Genomic DNA, 20347 nt, shown 5'->3' on the forward strand with positions numbered 1-20347 from the left:
TGTATCTGAGTTTCCTGTTTTATTGTGAAGGTCCGTGTCGTATGTGAGTGTGATCAGTTTACGTTTCCCCTGTCCCGTCAGCCCAGATTCCTCCCAGCTGTGTTGCCCTCCTGTCTCTCATCCCCTGATTACTGGTGTGTGTATTTAAGCCCTGTGTGTTCTCCTGCCTGTTGCCGGTTCGTCTGTGTAACTCCGCGTCAGTCTGTGTTCCTCGGTGTCCTGCTCGTCTCTCTGCCTCTCTTCCCTTTTTTGTTTCATCTCAGGTTTGTCATTTAGCTTTCCCAGTTCAGGTCTTTAGTTTTGTCTTCCCTCTTGCCTGTTTTGCCTTCTCACCACTGTGTAAATAAACTCACCGGCATCTCATCCACTGCCTGCATCTTGGGTCCTTCTTCTAACTCCACACGGCTCGCCTCGGCAGCCGTGACAGTACGAACCGGCCACTATGGACCCAGCAGCAGTCAACCCGCCCGAGGAGCTCCGGGAGGACATTATTTACTCGGTGGACAGATTAATTAACTTATGGCTCGAGCATGAGGGGAGAGAATTCCGCCAAGGCATAGCTGTTCGGCTACAGCGCTTAGTTTCTGGTCTCCCCTGGTTGCTCAGCTCACTTCACCCGCTCACACAGAATTTCGTTCTGAACGAGCTTCATCTTCTCCCCCCTGCTACCACCCACTCTGCAACTCATGCTTCACTCCCTGACCCGACGGAGAGTGTCCTGCCCGGCCCGTCAGTCCAGCCTTCAATTGGGAAACGGCACTCACGCCGTCGACGCCCCTCGCCACAGTCGGACCCCAGGATATCAGAGCGGCCGACTGTGGTGAGTAAAAAGGATAACGGCTCCAATCTGAACTGTAAGACTTTTTCTTCTGGGGTTGTTCGGGGTGTGTCAGTGGGAGCTAATTCACAAAGCTTACCTACCTTCGTGATAACCGATCTCTCCCAGGTTGGCATTTTTAAGACTTCAGCGAAAGCAAAGGGCTGTTGTTCTTCTGAAACTGTTAAACCCGTGTCAGCCAACCTAGGGTCTGCTAAAACTGTGACATATAACCCAGAGACAATTAACACCAGCTCTGATAATACTAGGACTGTTTATTCATTTGAACCGCGGCCTCAAGCTCAGTTAGCCGCACGGCCTCAAGCTCAGTTAGCCGCACGGCCTCAAGCTCAGTTAGCCGCACGGCCTCAAGCTCAGTTAGCCGCACGGCCTCAAGCTCAGTCTCTAATTCCACCACCGTTGTCATCACAACCACTATGTCAGTCGCCCTCAGTTCAGCCTCCTGTTCAGCAGCCACCAGCCCTGCATCCTGTGTCAGTTGTTCCACCTGTAAAACCATACAAGTCAATTCCACCCGAAAGACACTGCTCCTCGCCCATCCACTCCAAGCAGAGAGACAAATCTAACAATACTGTCAACAGTCCTCAAAAGCTGGCCAGTTCTGAGACTGCGACACACTCCAGGGCCTCCCCAGAGGCCGGGGTTCAGTCCCCAGCTGACTCTGGATCCCTGGAGGTCAAGAAACCAGCTGAGGACTGCACCCAGCTGTCACTGCCTGAGCAGAGTCAACGCTCTGGGCAGCTGAAGTCTGCTATGTGTTTGCCAGGGGCCACTGTGCCTGCTGGTCCTGTTGCGTTCCTGCCAGAGGCCCGTGTGCCTGCTGGTCCTGTTGCGTTCCTGCCAGAGGCCCGTGTGCCTGCTGGTCCTGTTGCGTTCCTGCCAGAGGCCCGTGTGCCTGCTGGTTCTTTTGCGTTCCTGCCAGAGGTCTCCGCACCTGCTGGTTCTGTTCTGTGTGTGCCAGGGGCTCCAGTGCCCACTGGTTCTGAGACTGTTTTTGCTGGGGGGCCCGAGGAGCCTGTCCAGCCTTCTTCCTCGTCAGCTGGGGGGCCCGAGGAGCCTGTCCAACCACCAGCTGCTCCACCAGCAGCCTCATCCACGCTTGCAGCAGCAGTTTCATCCATGCCGCCACCTGCTGCAGCGCCTCCGTCTGCATCCTCCACGCCGTCACCTGGTCCGGATTCAGCATCCTCAGCGTCGCCTGGTCCAGCCACTGCTTCGGCTTCATCCGCTTCACCTGGTCCAGCCTCCGTGTCTTCATCCTCGCCTGGTCCAGCCTCCGTGTCTTCATCCTCGCCTGGTCCAGCCTCCGTGTCTTCATCCTCGCCTGGTCCAGCTTCAGCGTCCTCATCAGCTGCTTTGCCTGGTCCAGCTTCAGCGTCCTCATCAGCTGCTTTGCCTGGTCCAGCTTCAGCGTCCTCATCAGCTGCTTTGCCTGGTCCAGCTTCAGCGTCCTCATCAGCTGCTTTGCCTGGTCCAGCCTCTGCGTCCCCATCGTCTGGTCCAGCCTCTGCGTCCCCATCGTCTGGTCCAGCCTCTGCGTCCCCATCGTCTGGTCCAGCCTCTGCGTCCCCATCGTCTGGTCCAGCCTCTGTGTCAGCATCGTCTGGTCCAGCCTCTGTGTCAGCATCCTCGTCTTCAGCTTCGGCTCCAGCATCCTCCTCTTCAGCTTCAGCTGCTTTGCCTGGTCCAGCTTCCGCCTCATCTGGTCCAGCCTCAGCTTCCGCCTCGCCTGGGGCTGCAGGGGCCACGCAGCCTTCAGGTCCCCTACTACCACCTCCTCATCGTCGGTCATCTGCCAGGCCGCTTGTTGGGCATCTCCGCCACCATGGACGCCCTCCTGAACGCCGCCACTGCCTTCCGCACGGTCGGCCCCCGGACTTGTTTCCACGCCGCCGTTGCCGCCCGCACGGTCGGCCCCCGGAACTGTTTCCACGCCACTGCCTACTGCGCGGCCGGCATCCGGACCTGCCCCGTTGCCATTCGCATGGTCGGCCTCCTGAACTTGACCATCTGGGCTTTTTTGGACTCTGTCCCTCCGTCCTGGGCCCCCTCCGCCCGCCCTGGTCGGGTTGTTTTCTGTTTTGTTTTGGTCCGTTTTTTTTTTCGTTTCTGCTGGGCTGTCTGGTGCCAGCCCTTGAGGGGGGGGTACTGTCATGGTCCTGGGTCGGTGACCCAGCGCTTTTAGTTTGTTATCATTTTCTAGATGATGATTGTTTAAGTTCTGTGTTATTTTCAATCTGCCTCTAAGTCTGCGTCTGTACCTGTCTGTCTATGGTGTCTCCCCATCTGTTTGTGAATCTGTCTGTTTAGTTCAATGTCTTGTCTGGTTGCATGTATCTGAGTTTCCTGTTTTATTGTGAAGGTCCGTGTCGTATGTGAGTGTGTTCAGTTTACATTTCCCCTGTCCCGTCAGCTCCGATTCCTCCCAGCTGTGTTGCCCTCCTGTCTCTCATCCCCTGATTACTGGTGTGTGTATTTAAGCCCTGTGTGTTCTCCTGCCTGTTGCCGGTTCGTCTGTGTAACTCCGCGTCAGTCTGTGTTCCTCGGTGTCCTGCTCGTCTCTCTGCCTCTCTTCCCTTTTTTGTTTCATCTCAGGTTTGTCATTTAGCTTTCCCAGTTCAGGTCTTTAGTTTTGTCTTCCCTCTTGCCCGTTTTGCCTTCTCACCACTGTGTAAATAAACTCACCGGCATCTCATCCACTGCCTGCATCTTGGGTCCTTCTTCTAACTCCACACGGCTCGCCTCGGCAGCCGTGACAGTGCTAGCTAGCTTGACGGAGTTTCTATACAGCTGGGTGGTGCTATGATGTTAATGATGTTGAACTTTATTTTGTTCGTAGGTTAATTATTAGAGTTGCCAACCGTCCCGTAAAAAACAGAATCGTCTGGTATTCAGAGAAAATATTACGGGTTTCTTATTGAGGTGAAAAGGAACAGTTTGTCCCGGACTTCAGCTACAATGAAAAAGACACAAAGCTGGAGTTATTCTGTCTTTGCTGCACAGCTGCCTCTTCTTCTCTCATTCTCTCCTGTTTCTACTTCAATCATGAAACTGATCAATGATCAGCTGATCGTCTCTCTTGTTTGTTTATCGCCCACTTTGCGCCAGAAAGAGGAAACCAGCGGATGTCGCGCTAAACAACAGCAGCACGTTTAAGCTTGATCAGCTGTTGTTAGAATTTATTTAATATTAATTTCTAGTATCAGCTGATGTTTGCTGGAGCCACAGCTGTAAAGCTGCTGGTCATGATGTCGGTTTGGTTATCTGGTGAGAGGGAAACATGAAGATGAAACCAGGAGATGTCCTTACTGAATCATCAGAGCTGTGATGGAGAAACAGGTTTACCTTTTAGGTGACATGAATGAGTTGAAGGGAAGTTATGAACTGTTTCTGAGAGACAAATAACACCAGCATCCTTTTCTAAGTAGCTAGCAGCTGGTAACTGTGCAGGGGCGGGTCTAGCAAAGTGTTGCCAGGGGGCAGGTAGGGCATTAACAGGGAGAGGGGGGCACAAAGACATACTTTTCTTTCTTATTCTCATTTAAAATGTCTAGCTTTTAAAAAATAATTATCTGAATCTAGGTGACCCTGAATCCTCCCTTAGTTATGCTGCAATAGACGTAGGCTGCCGGGGGATTCCCATGATGCATTGAGTTTTTCCTTTCCAGTCACCTTTCTCACTCACTATGTATTAACAGACCTCTCTGCATTGAATCATATCTGTTATTAACCTCTGTCTCTCTTCCACAGCATGTCTTTATCCTGTCTTCCTTCTCTCACCCCAACCGGTCGCAGCAGATGGCCCCGCCCCTCCCTGAGCCTGTTTCTGCCGGAGGTTTCTTCCTGTTAAAAGGGAGTTTTTCCTTCCCACTGTCGCCAAAGTGCTGCTCATAGGGGGTCATATGATTGTTGGGTTTTTCTCTGTATCTATGAAGCGCCTTGAGGCGGCTTTTGTTGTGATTTGGCGCTATATAAATAAAATTGAATTGAATTGAGTCTTACAACAAACGATTGATAGATTGATGCATATATACCATCAGAACAGTGAACATCATTGTCACAACAGCGTTTGTTTTCATTCAAAGGCTTTATGATTTTTCCTATAATGGCGGCCGGTCTCTAGTCAAAATGCCTGGGACGATTTTCTGTCCCAGTCCAGCCCTGTATGCAGCTCATCTGCAGTCTGGTGTTACCTACATCTTCCTATTCAGAAGGCAGAATTTCTGAGTTCTGAGTACCATCAAAGCACCACGACTGCAGTTTTTGTGTTGGATGTAAAAAGCTAGGATAGAACCAGGCGTGGGATTTCTCTCGTGGAAATGTGCACATTATTTTTTCCTTTCTATTGGTAGGTGGCACAGTGCACTGTGGCAGGATAGTGTTAACATGTAGGCAAGCTAGAAGACTGGAAGCAACACATTAACAAGAGAATTCTGAGTTAAACCAAAGTTACTTTCCCCGTCTTATGCTGACATACATAAGTACATCTGTCTTCCCACACCCGGAAACTAGTTACTTTGAAAGTAACAAGTAACTTGAAGTGAGTTACTTTTGATAGAAGTAACTAGTAATGTAACTAAGTTACTAATTTAAAGTAACTTACCCAACACTGGTAATAGTAAACTGAAATAGGGGAAGCTGCCTAAGCAGTTAATCATTAGCTGTAATGATGGAGGCAGAAGCAGTGTTACAGCTCAACAGTAAGTCGTCAGCAGCTCTGTGAATGTTTTTCTTTCCTTTTTTATGCAGCACAGAAATCTAATGCGGAGAGCAATGATTTATGAAGTGAGGCCTGCAAGACTGAAAAAAATACGTCCTGACCAAATTGATGTACAACGTGTAGCCCATTTGTGAATCTTTTTGCTATGGGCACCTTCCTGATGTTGGCCAAGTTGATTTGCAGATGTGTCCTGACTTATGTAAGGTTAGGAGTCTGCACAGTGGGGACAGCCACTGGCTTCCAACTTCCTCCAATGAAGTTCAAATGTTGGTTCAGTCCCAGTACAGACATTAACCCTGTCTTTATTCACTGGTGGTGTGTGCGAGTATGAAAAACCACAAACACTCAATGTGCTGCACATCGTCTGTTTGCTTTCCCAGCTGACCTCATGAATGAGAACATATATCTCCATAATGACTGTATTTCTTAACGTTTTGGCTGACAGAAGCAGGTCTGACAACTTCAATTCATTTGTCGTGCAAAGGCACAGAAAGGTGGGCCCGTCAATCGGCTTTCCTCTCTGCAAGAGCTGACACGAAGGATTAAGACAAAACAGAAGCCAGAGTTTGCCTAAATCACTCCTTTATGTACAATGTCTTCCCTCAGAGCCCAGAAATGTGTGCTTGGTTTACTCACCTGTGTGGACCTTCAAGTGCGCCTCAACAGGTGCTTCTCTGGTCCAGGGTTGTGGTTGTGTATACAGCTGTTTACTTTAATAACAGTGTGTGTTAATCGGGTGTAGCTCCTTGGCACCTCAGCTCTCAGAGATGACATCACTGGTGCGTAGCTGAGATTAGAAGAGACGATACCTTCTTCAAATTCTGACTGAGCAAATGGGAATTAACTGTGCATTAAAAATTACATGTTGTTGACTTTGTGAGTGGAAAAACTCACTGAATGAAAATTACTGACAGTTTTATTGACACAATGTCCAATCACAGCTGCCTCAAGAAGCTTTATATTGTAAGGTAGACCCTACAGTAAAACAGCAAAAACACCAACAATCAAACAGGCACCTACACGCAATCGCTTGGTGACAGTGGGAAGGAAAAACTCCTCTTAACAGGAAGAAACCTCCAGCAGAACCAGGCTCACATCTGCTAAGGAGGTGATTGGAGGAAGACAGGATAGAGACATGCTGTGGAAGAGAGCCAGAGATTATTAACAAATACGATTGAGTGCAGAGAGGTCTGTTAACACATAGTGAGTGAAGAAGAAACACCCAGTGCATCATGGGAATCCCCCGGCAGCTACACCGTGTGCAGCATAACTAAGGGAGGATTCAGGGTCACCTGGTCCAGCCCTAACTATATGCTTTAGCAAAAAGGAAAGTTTGAAGCCTGATCTTGAAAGTAGAGATAGTGTCTGTCTCCTGAATCCAAACTGGAAGCTGGTTCCACAGAAGAGGGGCCTGAAAACTGAAGGCTCTGCCTCCCATTCTACTTTTAAATACTCTAGGAACAACAAGTAGGCCTGCAGAGCGAGAGCGAAGCGCTCTAATAGGGTGATATGGTACTACAAGGTCATTAAGATAAGATGGGGCCTGATTATTTAAGACCAATGAAGGGAAGCCAAAACAGGAGAAATCTGCTCTCTCTTTCTAGTCCCTGTCAGGACTCTTGCTGCAGCATTTTGGATCAGCTGAAGGCTTTTCAGTGAGTTTTTTGGACATCCTGATAATAATGAATTACAGTCGTCCAGCCTGGAAGTAATAAATGCATGAACTAGTTTTTCAGCGTCACTCTGAGACAGGATATTTCTTTTAGAGATGTTGCACAAATGGAAGAACGCAGTCTTACATATTTGTTTAATATGTGCGTTGAAGGACATGTCCTGGTGTTACAGAAGGCCTCTTTTAATGCTGAACTCTTTTAAGAACATTTCATTTAAAAAGGCTTCTGTTGAGAGTTTTATTGAATTATTATTATTGTTTTTATTTATTTATATTGCCTATTATTTTTTTGTGTACACCACTTGTTTGTCTATGAAAAACTCCTATTAAATAAACTTTACTGACTTTCCTTCAGTTTCAAGGACAACAGTTTTAAATGCAACACATCACCATGTATAAGGTCACACATTCAAACCAAATTTAAGACCATTTCAGAAGTTTTAAGGCCTTTGACTTGTAAATGTTGATTAATTATCAATATATTAGGCTAATTGTTGGAGAACAGAAAGATCATCATTGTTAGTGTTAGCACAGCCCATGGCGGCCTCCAGGGTCCTAAAGAACCATGGAAAAGGGAACTAGACCAGAAACAGCTGAAAATCATTTTCTTTGGATGGAAAAGAAAGTGTGGACAGTAAAACACCACGTTTACAATAAACCACATTATCCACAAACACACATAAACATTAGGGGTGTATAGATGAATCTTCTTGTCATTCAGTGTCTCATTGGTGTACAGTTCACTGGCACTGGGAGTCTTCTTATAAGGAACCGTTCAGCTGTACAGCACAACCATTTTATTATAACCTGCCTGTTTCTAATCCAAGGCTACTCCTGACGTCAGCGCTTTTGGAGAGGAACCTGCACACATTCCTGAGATGAGTGGAGATCCACACCTCGGCCCTCACCCCCCATCCACCCACGCCCCTCCTCTGTAATCAGCTGTGACAGCGAGCTGAGTCCTCTGCAGGCAGGCTGATTGATCGATCAGTTTAACCAAACTTATATGTGAAAATTATGTAAAACCTTTGCGCTGAGTATGCCTGTAAGACAGCTGTCCTGGCAAGAAAAGTCCTTTTTTTCATGTATCATCCATCTTTACTTGCTGTTTTTAGCCTTGATGTATTTGTGGAGCGCTTTTCTTCCACCTTTCCTCCACAAATCACTGGAAGGCTTCTGCATTGACACAAAGGGAAAAAAGTCACTGTGTTGTTCGCTTAAAAACACCAATGCTCGCAATGCTAGGTGCACAGAACATGTCCTGTCCTTTATGAAGGACATAAACATTTTCTTTTGACAGTGAACACTGACACCAAAGGACGCACAGCAGGGACCCAGGTCAGACTCAGCCCCAGGCTACTGCACTCCAACCTGAGCCGAGGCCTTACCCATAAAGGACATAAACATGCACTAAACAAACAGACAAAAACATCCCAACAGCTAGCTGTCGCATTTGTAGCTCAAACACGTTGCCAACAGTGCCCTCTGGTGGTAAAACTACATAACATCAACACTGATAACATGGCTGAGCGTGGGTCTCTCGTCTTTTTAAAAAACTTTATTTGTATTCATTGGCCATTAAAAACAATGACTCTGACAGATGGTCAAATAACCACATTTTTGGGAGCATTTGCTCAGCTGCCAAGAAATATGACGACTAATGAAGCGTTTTCTTTTCTGTTTTCTTTTGTTTTCCATTTCCAGCTTTTTCTTTTTATTGATTCATGCATATATTATCAGTGAATGCGTCCTTTACAGGTATAGCGCCAAGAATAATGTGTCTCATGTCAGATTTGATTTTGTGTGGGTGTTAATTCCACCATCACCAAGGTGCATGTAAAAGTTGCATCCATGTGCTGATTCAGGTGTAGATCAAGTGAGGAGCTGGGAACTAGATTAGGGCAGCTTTCTGCTTTGGTGAACAATAAGCGTCTTCATGAACAGCATGTTGTGCCAACCTGGTTAACCAGGCTAGTGGGCTGTTTGCTGTGACACTGATACACTATCTGTACATGTGATAGTCTTCCCCTGTTACTCCAAATTTCAGCACTCTCTATAATTCCATTTACAAGTTTCCATGACGAAGTTTGATCCCAGCAAAGCTTTATGCTTGTGGATCAGCAAAGAAGGGATGGAACATAGATATGCTTACACTGCAGTGTGTGCCATGGGATAAAATGAAAGAGCACAACATGCACAGTGTGCTTTGCAAAATATTCCACAAGGTAAGGGTAGTGTGGCGGGGCGTGGTCTGGCGTGGGTGTGGTGCCGCTGCAGGGGAGATGGATGCACCTGCACGGTATCTGCAATCACGCCTCGCCACCATACCAGGCTGTCTGTGTGTGTGTGTTGTTGGTAGTGTGTGTGGCTGAGCTGGAAAGCTGCAGCCGTGAGGTGTGTGTTCAGTGCAAAATAATGACTATGCTGAAAAACATGCAAACATCGTTGGGTCTATTGTTACAGGTTTCACATTTTGATTACTGAAACATGATTCTATGTATTCAGACTCACGTGACTCTGGGAAAGGAGGTCGGGGTCACAGGCTTTGGCAGTAGAGGAGTTTGTTGCCCCTCTGCCCATCCAGTGTTGGGGACACTTATGTCCACTACATTGTTGCCTGGGGAATCTTTGTGTGCAGATCTGTCTGATATTTGCTTCTGAGATATGATACGGTAGGTTTCTGTGAGAATGCTCTTGAATGCTTCTTCTTCGTTAGTGGAGTCCGAGGCTGAAGTTTCAATGAATGAAAGACTGTTCTTTTCTGCAGATGCTCGGGCCTCGTCAGTGGGCACGGCCCTGAGATGTCGAAGGTCGCTCTTGTTTCCAACCAGCATGATGACGATGTTGTTGTCAGCGTGGTCCCTCAGGTCCTTCAACCAGCGGTCCACATCCTCGTATGTCAGGTGCTTTGCAATATCGTAAACTAGGAGAGCCCCGACTGCACCCCGATAATACGCTGAGGTGATGGCTCTGCAGCACTCCTGCCCAGCTGTGTCCCAGATTTGAACTTTTATCGTCTTGCCATCCACCTGGATGCTGTGGGTTGCGAACTCCACCCCGATGGTGCTCTTGCTCTCCGAGTTGAACTCATTTCTTGTGAAACGCGACAGCAGATCACTCTTCCCCACTCCAGAGTCTCCAATGAGTACAACTTTGAACAAGTAGTAGTATTCATCATCTGGAGCTCCCATTTTAGAAAACTTTAACACAAACAACAACAATAAGAACAACAAGCTTCTCCACCAGCAGTAACAAGCAGCAGGCACCGCCTTCCAAGTGCTGAATTACCAGAAGATGGAGCATCTTTATTTGTGGGATTTTTGTTCTTATCAATATGAATATGATGCCCTGAGAGAAGCAGCAGACATAGTTCGTGGGTGTTTTCACTGACAGTTGTGATTCCTGTGGCAGTTACCTTTTGATGATATGCTTTAGTTTTGATTTAATTAGGTGTGCTGTCAGAATAGATCATTGTAATGGTGTTCTTTTAATTTGAGGCATATTTAGCATTTTCCTTGATAAGTAAAAGAAAGATTCCTCATTGACCTGCTGGGTTGTGTTGTGTGCAACCTGATTCAGGTTTGTAGGTCTGAATTGCAAACTCTATTTACTGTGCTGGAATCTAAAAATCAGAAGAGTCTAGCTCAAGATCTTCGAGACTCCTACATCTGGTATGGCCACACTCCTGAAAGCAGCTCTGAATAATCAGGATCGTTGCTTTTCCTCAGTCGTGGTTTCTTAGCAGCTATTTGACCATAAAGTATCAGACACACAGACTGATACTGGAGCTCTGTGCGGCATCTATCTGGGCTCTGATCTGAGCTGCTGTTAACGATTTCTGAGGCTGGTGACTCGGATGAATGTATCCTCAGCAGCAGAGGGACTCTTGGTCTTCCTTTCCTGGGGCGTCCTCATGTGAGCCAGTTTCATCGTAGGGCTTGATGGTTTATCTGACTGCCATAATATGAACCAATGATATAATTCCAGCAGTTGTCAAACAGGGCTGTCAGCTGTGAACCAACCTGACTTCTACACAACACAACTGACGGTCCCAACCTCATTTAGAAGGCAAGAAACTCCACCAATGAACCCTGGCAGGCACACCTGTGAGGTGAAACCATCTCAGGTGACTACATCACTGAAAGAAAGTCGAGGGTTTGCAGCGCTGTCAACAAAGAAAAGGTGCCATACTTTGAGGAATCTAAAATACAAAACATATTTAGAGTTATTTATCATTTTTTTCTTTGCTACATAAGTCCATTGTAAACATCACGCGGCAGACCCGACTACATGTTTATACTGTTCAGCGTCTTTATTAAGTCCTTTCCTCACGGTTGCTGTTCACACTGTCATGGCTGCACCAGTACACAGCAACAACATCATCATAGTCCGGACTTAGGCGGGGCTCAGGTGTGTCAGCCTCCCTGCAGATACAAATGAAATTTGACTTTACTTCTGATTTGAGGCTCTATTTTTCACAGGAGCTTCAGTATCCAGAGTGTGTTCTTGCAAGACTTCTGACCTCGTCAGCCATCATTGAGAGTGTGCACTGTTTGTACTCAGTCCTGGAGCTGTTAGTAAGAAACAGACATGGTGACTCAGTCTGAGCATGTTGCTTCAGGTGCACCTTTCACCAGTTGTGTATCTCACCTTATGCAAGAATAACAGTTTATCCTATAAAGTTACACCATGCAACAGTTTGCAGCTAACTGAGCTTATATTGGTATTGGTATTATATTGTGATGTGAGTACAAGTGTGTGTGTGTCCGTCCTCTGCTACTCATCCAGCGTATGTGTGTTATATTCTGCCCTAAAAATGTAGAAAAAAAGCTGTGTACTCCAGCGGTCCCCAAGCCCCGGGCCACAGACCGGTACCGGTCCGTGAGTAGTTTGGTACCAGGCCACGAGAGTCGAGGCTCGGGTGTGAAACCGATGATTTTCAGGGTTTTTAATCGTTAACACCTTAAAGGCCGGTCTGTGAAAATATTGTAAGACGTTAGCTGGTCCGTGGTGCAAAAAAGGTTGAGGACCTCTGCTGTAAAAGCTCTATACTTCTGCAATCAAGTTCATAACCCCAGAAAGAACAGCCCAGCTCCGGCGTGTACATATGTGCCTTACTGTGATACACAAATAATGAAAATGAATTATGTTTAACCACCTATTTCTAAAACTCTCCCACTGCCTGTTTTAAACAAGCCAAATAAACTGAATTGACATTTTATACCCAAATGTGAGCCGGCACACTGGACTTGTTTAAGAAAGCAGTTTAGCATGTAAATAACTGTAATTTGACTTCTTAATGACAGCTTTATTATTTTGTCAGCTTTTTTTTTTTGTAAAAGTGTATAATTACCATAATTGCTTTTTAGCACTGAAGCAACACAAAGACCATCTTGATCCACGCTGGCAGATTAACCATTACAGGAATATAAGACATGACAGTGGTTATTACCAACACTGTTAATTTAGGGCGGCTAATCATTGGCTAATAAATTAGTTTATTATGGTTGGAATAAGATGAGATAACCTTTGTTAGTCCCACGCGTGGGAAATTAGTTTTGTTACAGCAGTGGAGAGTGCAAAGTTGCAGAGAAAAACACTGGAATAAGATATCAATAAGATACTGTACACAATAGAATAAAATAAAATACTGTATACAATCAAATAAAATGGAATACAAATGCTATATACAATATGAGTATAATACAATGGTGCCAGGAAAGAGTATTGCACTTAGTCTTATTGCACATGTGTGGATGTGTTTGATCAGTTGGAGGCTTTGTTGTGGAGTCTGACAGCAGTGGGGAGGAAAGACCTGTGAAATCTCTCCGTCCCACACCGTGGGTGCTGCAGCCACTGGAGGAGCTGCTCAGTGCTGTCACAGTCTGCTGCATGGGGTGGGAGATGTTGTCCAACAGGGATGACAGCTTAGCCACCGTTCTCCTGTCACTCACCACCTCCACTGGGTCCAGAGGGCATCCTAGAACAGAGCTGGGCCTGCGGATCAGCCTGTTCAGTCTCTTCCTGTCCCCAGCAGAGATGCTGCCGCCCCAGCAGCACCAGCATAGGACTCACATATCACCCATGCATGAAGCCTACGCTCTCAAGCGTGCAGCAGGGTTACGGTTTGAGTGTTTGAGTCTGAACTAACGATATGAGTGACTCCTTGTTCTGAGGTTACTCTATTTAAACTTATCAGAGTGATGAATGATGCTAATCTACAAAATAAAAATGCCTTCAGTATGCGTGGCCACATGTCGCACATTCTTACTAACATATTATGATTAAAACTAATTTCCTCCATGTTCATATGCAGGTTCTGCCATCCTAAACTTGGCCAGATGTGCTGGCTGACAACAGGACTGCTGGAAAATGTCAGAGGTGTCGTAGGCGCTTTACTGTCACCGCTGTCAGGTCGGCTTTTCCACGATTTCCCTGAAATGCGATGGAAAGACTCTGTCATGACCGAATGGAAAAAAGTGCTGAGACCCGTTTCTGATGGTTGGTTGGTGGGTTGGACATCGCTGCATCGCTTCAGAAATCCCTCATGTGCTCCAAAAACTGGTCCTAATTGTCTGATATAAATTTCACCCTTCATCTCAAAATGAAACAGAGTTGTCGCAGACAATGGCTAATGAGGAAAAAGTGAAAGTGTGCGTTTAAAGCCTGCAGCATGTGCCCCGTGTCGCAAATCTGTCATCTTAAGAGCCTCTTTGCAACACGTACGTGAGGAGGTGGAAACACAGCTCGGGTCGCAGAACGTGGCTGAAATGATGAGAGTGTAAAAAAATCCCAGGCCCTGGCTTTCTCATACGAGCTCGCGCTGAACACACTGTCCAGGCAGCACCTTCTAGATCTCTGGGAAGATTATTTAAGAAGATGAGAGCGCTGTTTGACGTCAGGCTTCCTGTGAAGTAGAGATAGTGTCCTTAGTAACGCCTGAAAACAATGCATCACAAATGTAACTCTGACAGCAGCCGGGAGTCTCATCCCAGCATTGTTACAGGAATAACACATACTTGGAAATGACTTTGAATAGCTCGGCTGTGAATCATCAACACACACACACACCAAGTGTAACCTCTGCTGCTGATCTTTCTAATACACTCCAGCCTACTGACATAATCTCCTCTGGATTTGGTGGAAGAATCATGTGATGCAACTTAATAAAAGTCTGATTTCATGATTAACTCATTTGATCAACAAAACAACAGAATGTCACAAATACCAAACGCAGTACATCTGTCTCATTGACCCTTTTCCCAAAACTTGAACACATTTTTCTTCAGAAACAACCGTGGCAGCATTTTCTCATACAGCGCCCTGTTTACCAGCTGTCAGTTGTATCTGGGCACATTATGTGAATACTGAGCTGCAGGTAAACGGAGTCCATTTTTAAGTGCCTACCACTTTAGTTTGCTAGCTAGCTTAAACTGCATCATAAGTGTTGCTCAGACTATCAGAGAGTGTGAAACTCGAGAGGGCAACATGATGCAAAATGAGCAGATGTGTGAGTGAAAGGTTTTAAATGTGAACACATTCATGGTCGATATGTTTGTGCTCCTGGTTTAGTCTGACACCCTGTGCCTATAATGTTAAAGGCAAACATGCTGTTACAAATAACAACAGCCTCAGTCATACACACTTATCGAAATCAGCCGCACAGCGGTGTGCTGATTGTAGCTGTTCCCGTACAGCAAGCAGGCCTTGGGTTTAAATCCACCCTCTGAGTCTGCATGTTTCTCTGGACACTGGGGCTTCTGTGGGCTTACGGTTATAATAGTTATGATAATGGGTGTGAACGGACTTCTATCCTATTTGTCTATCCCCAACCAATCACAGCAGATGGCCCCGCCCCTCCCTCAGCCTGGTTTTGCCGGAGGTTTCTTCCTGTTAAAAGGGAGTTTTTCCTTCCCACTGTCACCAAAGAGCTGCTCATAGGGGGTCATATGATTGTTGGCTTTTTCTCTGTATGTGTTATTGTAGGATCTACTTACAGTGAAAAGTGCCTTGAGGTGACTGTTGTTGTGATTTTGCGCTGAACTGAATTGGTCATGTGTCTCTTGAGGTAAACTTTCTTTACCTCACAGCAAAGCACGGTATGTGTCCAATAGTTCAATGAAATTCCTCCAAAAGCCACCAAAACTACAAACACAGCAGCTCAAACTCTGAGGCAGACACAGCTTCTATTTGCAGGTCTAGTAACGTGTTAATGCTTTGTTAAAGTGGCCAGAGTTGCCACTTAGTTAGAACTCGATTAACACAATACAATAAAGTCAGATATAAAATCTCCCTGTAGCCATCCAGGCGCTCGGTATGCTGAATTGAAAAAAATGATCATTTTCTGTCGTGCCAGCTCTCAGCATAACAATTCAATATATGTCGGGGAAAGCTCACCGAAGCCTCAGCTGGTCCATCGAGCCTTCGGTCCCTGCTACAAGGTTTTACGTCTCTTGCGTGGTGTATTCTCGTGACCGACTGAGCCACTAAAGGATCTGAGATAACAGCCGTGACAGACAGCTTGTCCCTCGGCCACATCTCATCTGACCTACCGCAGAATGATGCAAAGTAGAAAATAACTTTACAGCTTGTAGTGGCTGCAAACCTTCAGGATGAGGTAATAGCATTACTTATAATGACTGCAAATTTGTACTTTATATTTATCAGTGCAGCGTAATGGGGATATTTTCTCCTGAAACAGAAAGTTTTGAGAGCTGCAAATCTTAACACCTAGCCAAGCCAGCACCGAGTCCCTGGTGTCCAGATCAGAAACCCTCAGCAGAAATGCTACACAGCAGGAATGTAGGACTTATTGCCACTTAGAGACCATCCCAGCTGGTGAAACGGCAATGCAAATTGAGTGGTGCACTGTTGCACTGTTTGTGCTGAAAACAGCCTCTCTGTTCACAACAAGAGGCTGGAATTTGACATGTTCATATGTTTCCACATGAGCAGACAGCTTGAAAGGGCACCAAGCTGAACACTGAAACTTTTATACCCCTCCATTGCCTACAGCCTTTCCTCTGCAGCTTATGTAATTTTATGTTATTTGCTACCTACTCACTCCCTTTGGAAAATTGTCTCCCCTCACTGGGTCTAACAAGATCCAAAACTGGATGAACACTTTCATTTCCTTAAGATTTGATTTTTATTTTAAGCCCTTAATTTAATTTTGTATCTGGAGCCACGACTCATGACAGACCAACAAAAACAAAGGGTCAGCGCTTTCTCCCAGTTACAGAATTAGCCCTTCAAATGCTGAGCATCTCCAAATCAATTGTGTTGTAGGAGAGACACATGCCAGCTATCCCCCGTAGTGAAAACATCTGATTCATTTTCTCCAAAATTCACTGTTACGGTTGAGTGTTTGTAGTAGCCAAAGTCAAATAAAAGTTGCACATGTGTATGCCTGTCTCCTTTCACGTGGGTTTTCTTCATCCAGCCTATCTATTTATCAAACACATCTGATGTACGCTCAGCCTTGATAACTGCACTGCTGTTTATTGCATTCACGCATTTTTTCCATGACAAAGAGTTTTAATCTCTCCTATGGCTTAAACTTACTCGACTCCTCGGTGCATTCAGGAACATCAGTAAGCGAGAATGAGAGATCAAATTAGATTGAAAATGTGACCTCAATCTTTCCACATTTTTCCACTTGAGACAAATCTGTGGAGTAACCAGATGATTAAATGGGTAACAAACAAACTAATTCATCATTTGTCAGACACAAATATGTCCACGCCAGGGCTGACACCACCATATGACCTAAGCTGACTGCGGGTGTTTTCTGAATGCATGAACTGCAGGCTAATAGCTAGCTGTTTGGCTAGCTATTAGCCTGCAGTTGCAAATTTGAAAAGAGCTCAAAATGCATAAAGAAATTTAACAAGAACTCATGTGGCTCATGATCCACCACTATTCACAACTTAGTGAATGAAAAACAAACAAAGTTTTCTGATCAGTAGCTTTATTACACAAACTAATGGAATTAAAATTAAAGTACAGCGGTCCCTTGTTTATCGCAGGAGTTACTTTCTAAAAATGACCCGCAACAGGTGAAATCCGCCAACTTTATTTTTTACAATTATTTTAGATGTTTTAAGGCTGTAAACCCTTCACCACACACTTTATACACTTTTCTCAGACTTTTTTCTCTTGTTTAAACACTCTAAAGTTCAAACCTTCGTAGAAAAATAAGTCCAGTATTATAGAATGAAACCAAAGGCAACTGCAGGAGCCTTTGACAGTGCAAAATGTTTCATCGGCATTGTCGTGTTTGTTGGGGAGAAAACTTACAAACATACAGTCCAGCACTTCAGAGTCACGCTGACATTACGCCCACATTACACCGGTTTTAGAATCGCTGCACTGGCTCCCCGTGTGTTTCAGGATCGATTTTAAATCCATTATTATTATACCTAGACTACCCAACCATACAAAATCTATGTCTGACATACATGTAGATGCAGTTCTACATAAATATGTAAACAAAGGAGGATTTTAAAGTTCTTTTATTGGTTTTTAAATGTCTTAATGGTCGTGGGCCTTCTTATCTCTCAGATCTGCTTTTACCATACGAACCCTCGCGGACCCTGAGGTCCTCTGGTACTGGCCTTTTGATTGTCCCTAAAGTCAGGACACATACTCACGGAGAGGCAGCTTTTCAGTGGTATGGTCCTCGTCTGTGGAACAGCCTGCCGGAGGAGCTCAGGGCCGCAGAGAACGTACATGTTTTTAAGAACAGGCTCAAGACCCACCTTTTTAATTTAGCTTTTACTTAGCGTTTATTTATTTTATGCTTATTTATTCTATCCTGTTATTCTATTATTAATTTAGACTTTACCTAATAGTTATTGATTTTATTCTTATTCATTTTTTAATCTTCTTACTCTATTTATATTTATATTTATATTGTATCCTGTTCTTATTTATTTTATCATTTTACCCTATATATATCGTATTGCGTCATATCTCCAGTGTTTCCTTGGAGGGCGCTCTCTGCACCGGGGCTGTGATCGACTGTGGCTGCTGGGTCTCTGGGGTCCTCTCAGCCTGGTTGGCCTCCCTCCTGCTGTGTGCCCAGCCCGGAGGCTGCGGTCTGTGACCGGCTCCCGGTGCAGACGGCTCTCTGTTATAATGTTTCCTCACTTGGCTCATGCGAGCCCAGTCCAATTTTTACTCTTTAAGTGTGCGCGTGTGTGTATGTGTGTGTGGGGGTGGGGGGATATATGTGTATTGAGAGTGTGGGGAGTGAGTTGGAGGGTGGGGTGGGCTGCTTTTAACTATGTAAAGCACTTTGTGCTACATTTTTTCTGTATGAAAAGTGCTTTATAAATAAAGATTGATTGATTGATTGATAGGGATCGAAGATTTATGTAAATTTGACAAGCTGAACGCATTCTGTACTGTACAGGAGACACAGCACGAGATTGGTTGACAATGGTCTACAGCCAGTCAGAACACGATACGCTGTAAAAACAAACGAACAAAAAAAGCCATGGAAAACTGCACACAAAACAATCTGCGAAACAGCGAGGCCGCGAAAGGTGAACCGCGTCATAGCGAGGGAGCGCTGTAGCCTGAAGGATGATCTGATATCGTCGTGTTGATCCTGGAACAACATAGTAAAAGTTGTTCCAGGTTCAACATTGCAAGTGACCAATCACATTGTTGTCACGTTATTCTTTTGCGCACCAAGCCATTCGTGCATTTATGAAATTCCAATGTTGCAAGGACAATATCAGTTCTGCTTAGCGTTTATTAAACGGTCAGGGTCAGGGTCCGTTGATCGGCGGACAGAGGCGGTTTCTCGCAGCTTAAGTACAGTTTTTTGTTTTACGGCGGTTTTTCCCGAAGTCGCAAAAGTATGACGTCACCACATTCTGATTGGTCACTTGCAATGTTGATCCTGGAACAACATTTAGTATGTTGATCTGGGAACAACACCAACACGAGGATATCAGATCGTGCGTACTCTGAAACACATTCATGTTTCCCAACAACCAAACAAACAGGAATGTTGTGAAGGAATTCTCTAAGAATGAATGTCTGTACCTGTGTTGGTAAAGACTATGGGAATTCCACAGGTGGTGCACATAGGCCAAGTACACACAGAACAGACTGGCTCCCTTCAGCCTTACTTTCAGACACCTCTTTTATAAAGAGTTTTAGCACTAATGGAGTTCACTGCTGTGATACTGAGCAGTAGGTCATAAAATGACTCTTCATAAATGTCTAAACTCTGCACTTTAATCTAAGTGATACTGCAGAGTAGCCTGGGGGAGATTTACTGGGAAAGGCTCCTCTTACATGGTGGATATCAACACCATGCTGGGAGTATGCACACATGACAGCACACCTGTAAAACCAAACCATTTATTAGAAATGTATCTTCTCCTACACGTCACAATTATGATTGTTAAAAAAGTGCAGTTTGTATTGCACAATAAACAGTAACAACCATGTTCACAGGCCACAATCCATCATCCAACACTTACCTTCGTCCAGGTCACAAAATAAATTGGTCCAAGCAGAGAAGACCAAACTGGTTCCCAAGCAAACTGAGAGACAGTTGTCCAGAATGTCCTATGTTTGTCTCAGTTGGACATGCCTAAAGAAAATTTCCAACAGGGGTCCCAGTCTGATGCCTGAACCCATTCAGCTGTCTCCTTTTGATGCAAAGGGATTAAGCTACATACAAAGTGCTTCGAGTGCTATGTTATAGCAGAGAAGTGCTACATAAGATCCAGTGTATCTATGCTAGGACGTTCTGCATGATTGAGCTCTTCACCCAGTCTCTTCACACAAAGGTCATGTCTGTGATCTTGTTCCACTGGCCAGTATCCACAGCTTATAGCCACAGGTCAGCTTGCCTTTACCACACCTGAGCCCGTACTTTTATAACGAGCCATCGGCACAGCAGTCGCTGCCCCAACCTGCCCACGAGTCTCATTTAACAGGACGACATGCATGAACCCTTTCTATCCATATGATAAATGGCCTGGTTCTTATACAGCGTTTTTCTACTCTAGCTGAGCATTTAGAGTGCTTTACAGCAGCGGTCCCCAACCCCCGGGCCTCGGACCGGTACCGGTCCGTGAGTCGTTTGGTACCG

The 20347-nt window shown here is 45.4% G+C and overlaps 1 long non-coding RNA gene and 1 pseudogene across 2 annotated transcripts in view; both read right to left on the reverse strand.

Moving 5' to 3' along the window:
• Window positions 1–20347, reverse strand: part of LOC146693179 (uncharacterized) — a 39591-nt gene that overhangs the window by 3473 nt on the left and 15771 nt on the right. For both annotated transcript variants that reach the window (XR_014923913.1, XR_014923912.1), the window contains 2 exons: window positions 6579–6696; window positions 6195–6345 (listed from right to left, as the gene is read on the reverse strand). This is a non-coding gene — a long non-coding RNA (uncharacterized LOC146693179). The remainder of the gene's footprint in view (window positions 1–6194; window positions 6346–6578; window positions 6697–20347) is intronic.
• LOC146693180 (ras-related protein Rab-11B pseudogene) lies at window positions 9722–10651 on the reverse strand (annotated as a pseudogene).

Source organism: Copadichromis virginalis, linkage group LG14 (genome assembly GCF_057382275.1).
Source record: "Copadichromis virginalis isolate Kocher_CV1m ecotype Utaka linkage group LG14, C_Virginalis_male_GT1.1, whole genome shotgun sequence".
Taxonomy (NCBI): domain Eukaryota; kingdom Metazoa; phylum Chordata; class Actinopteri; order Cichliformes; family Cichlidae; genus Copadichromis; species Copadichromis virginalis.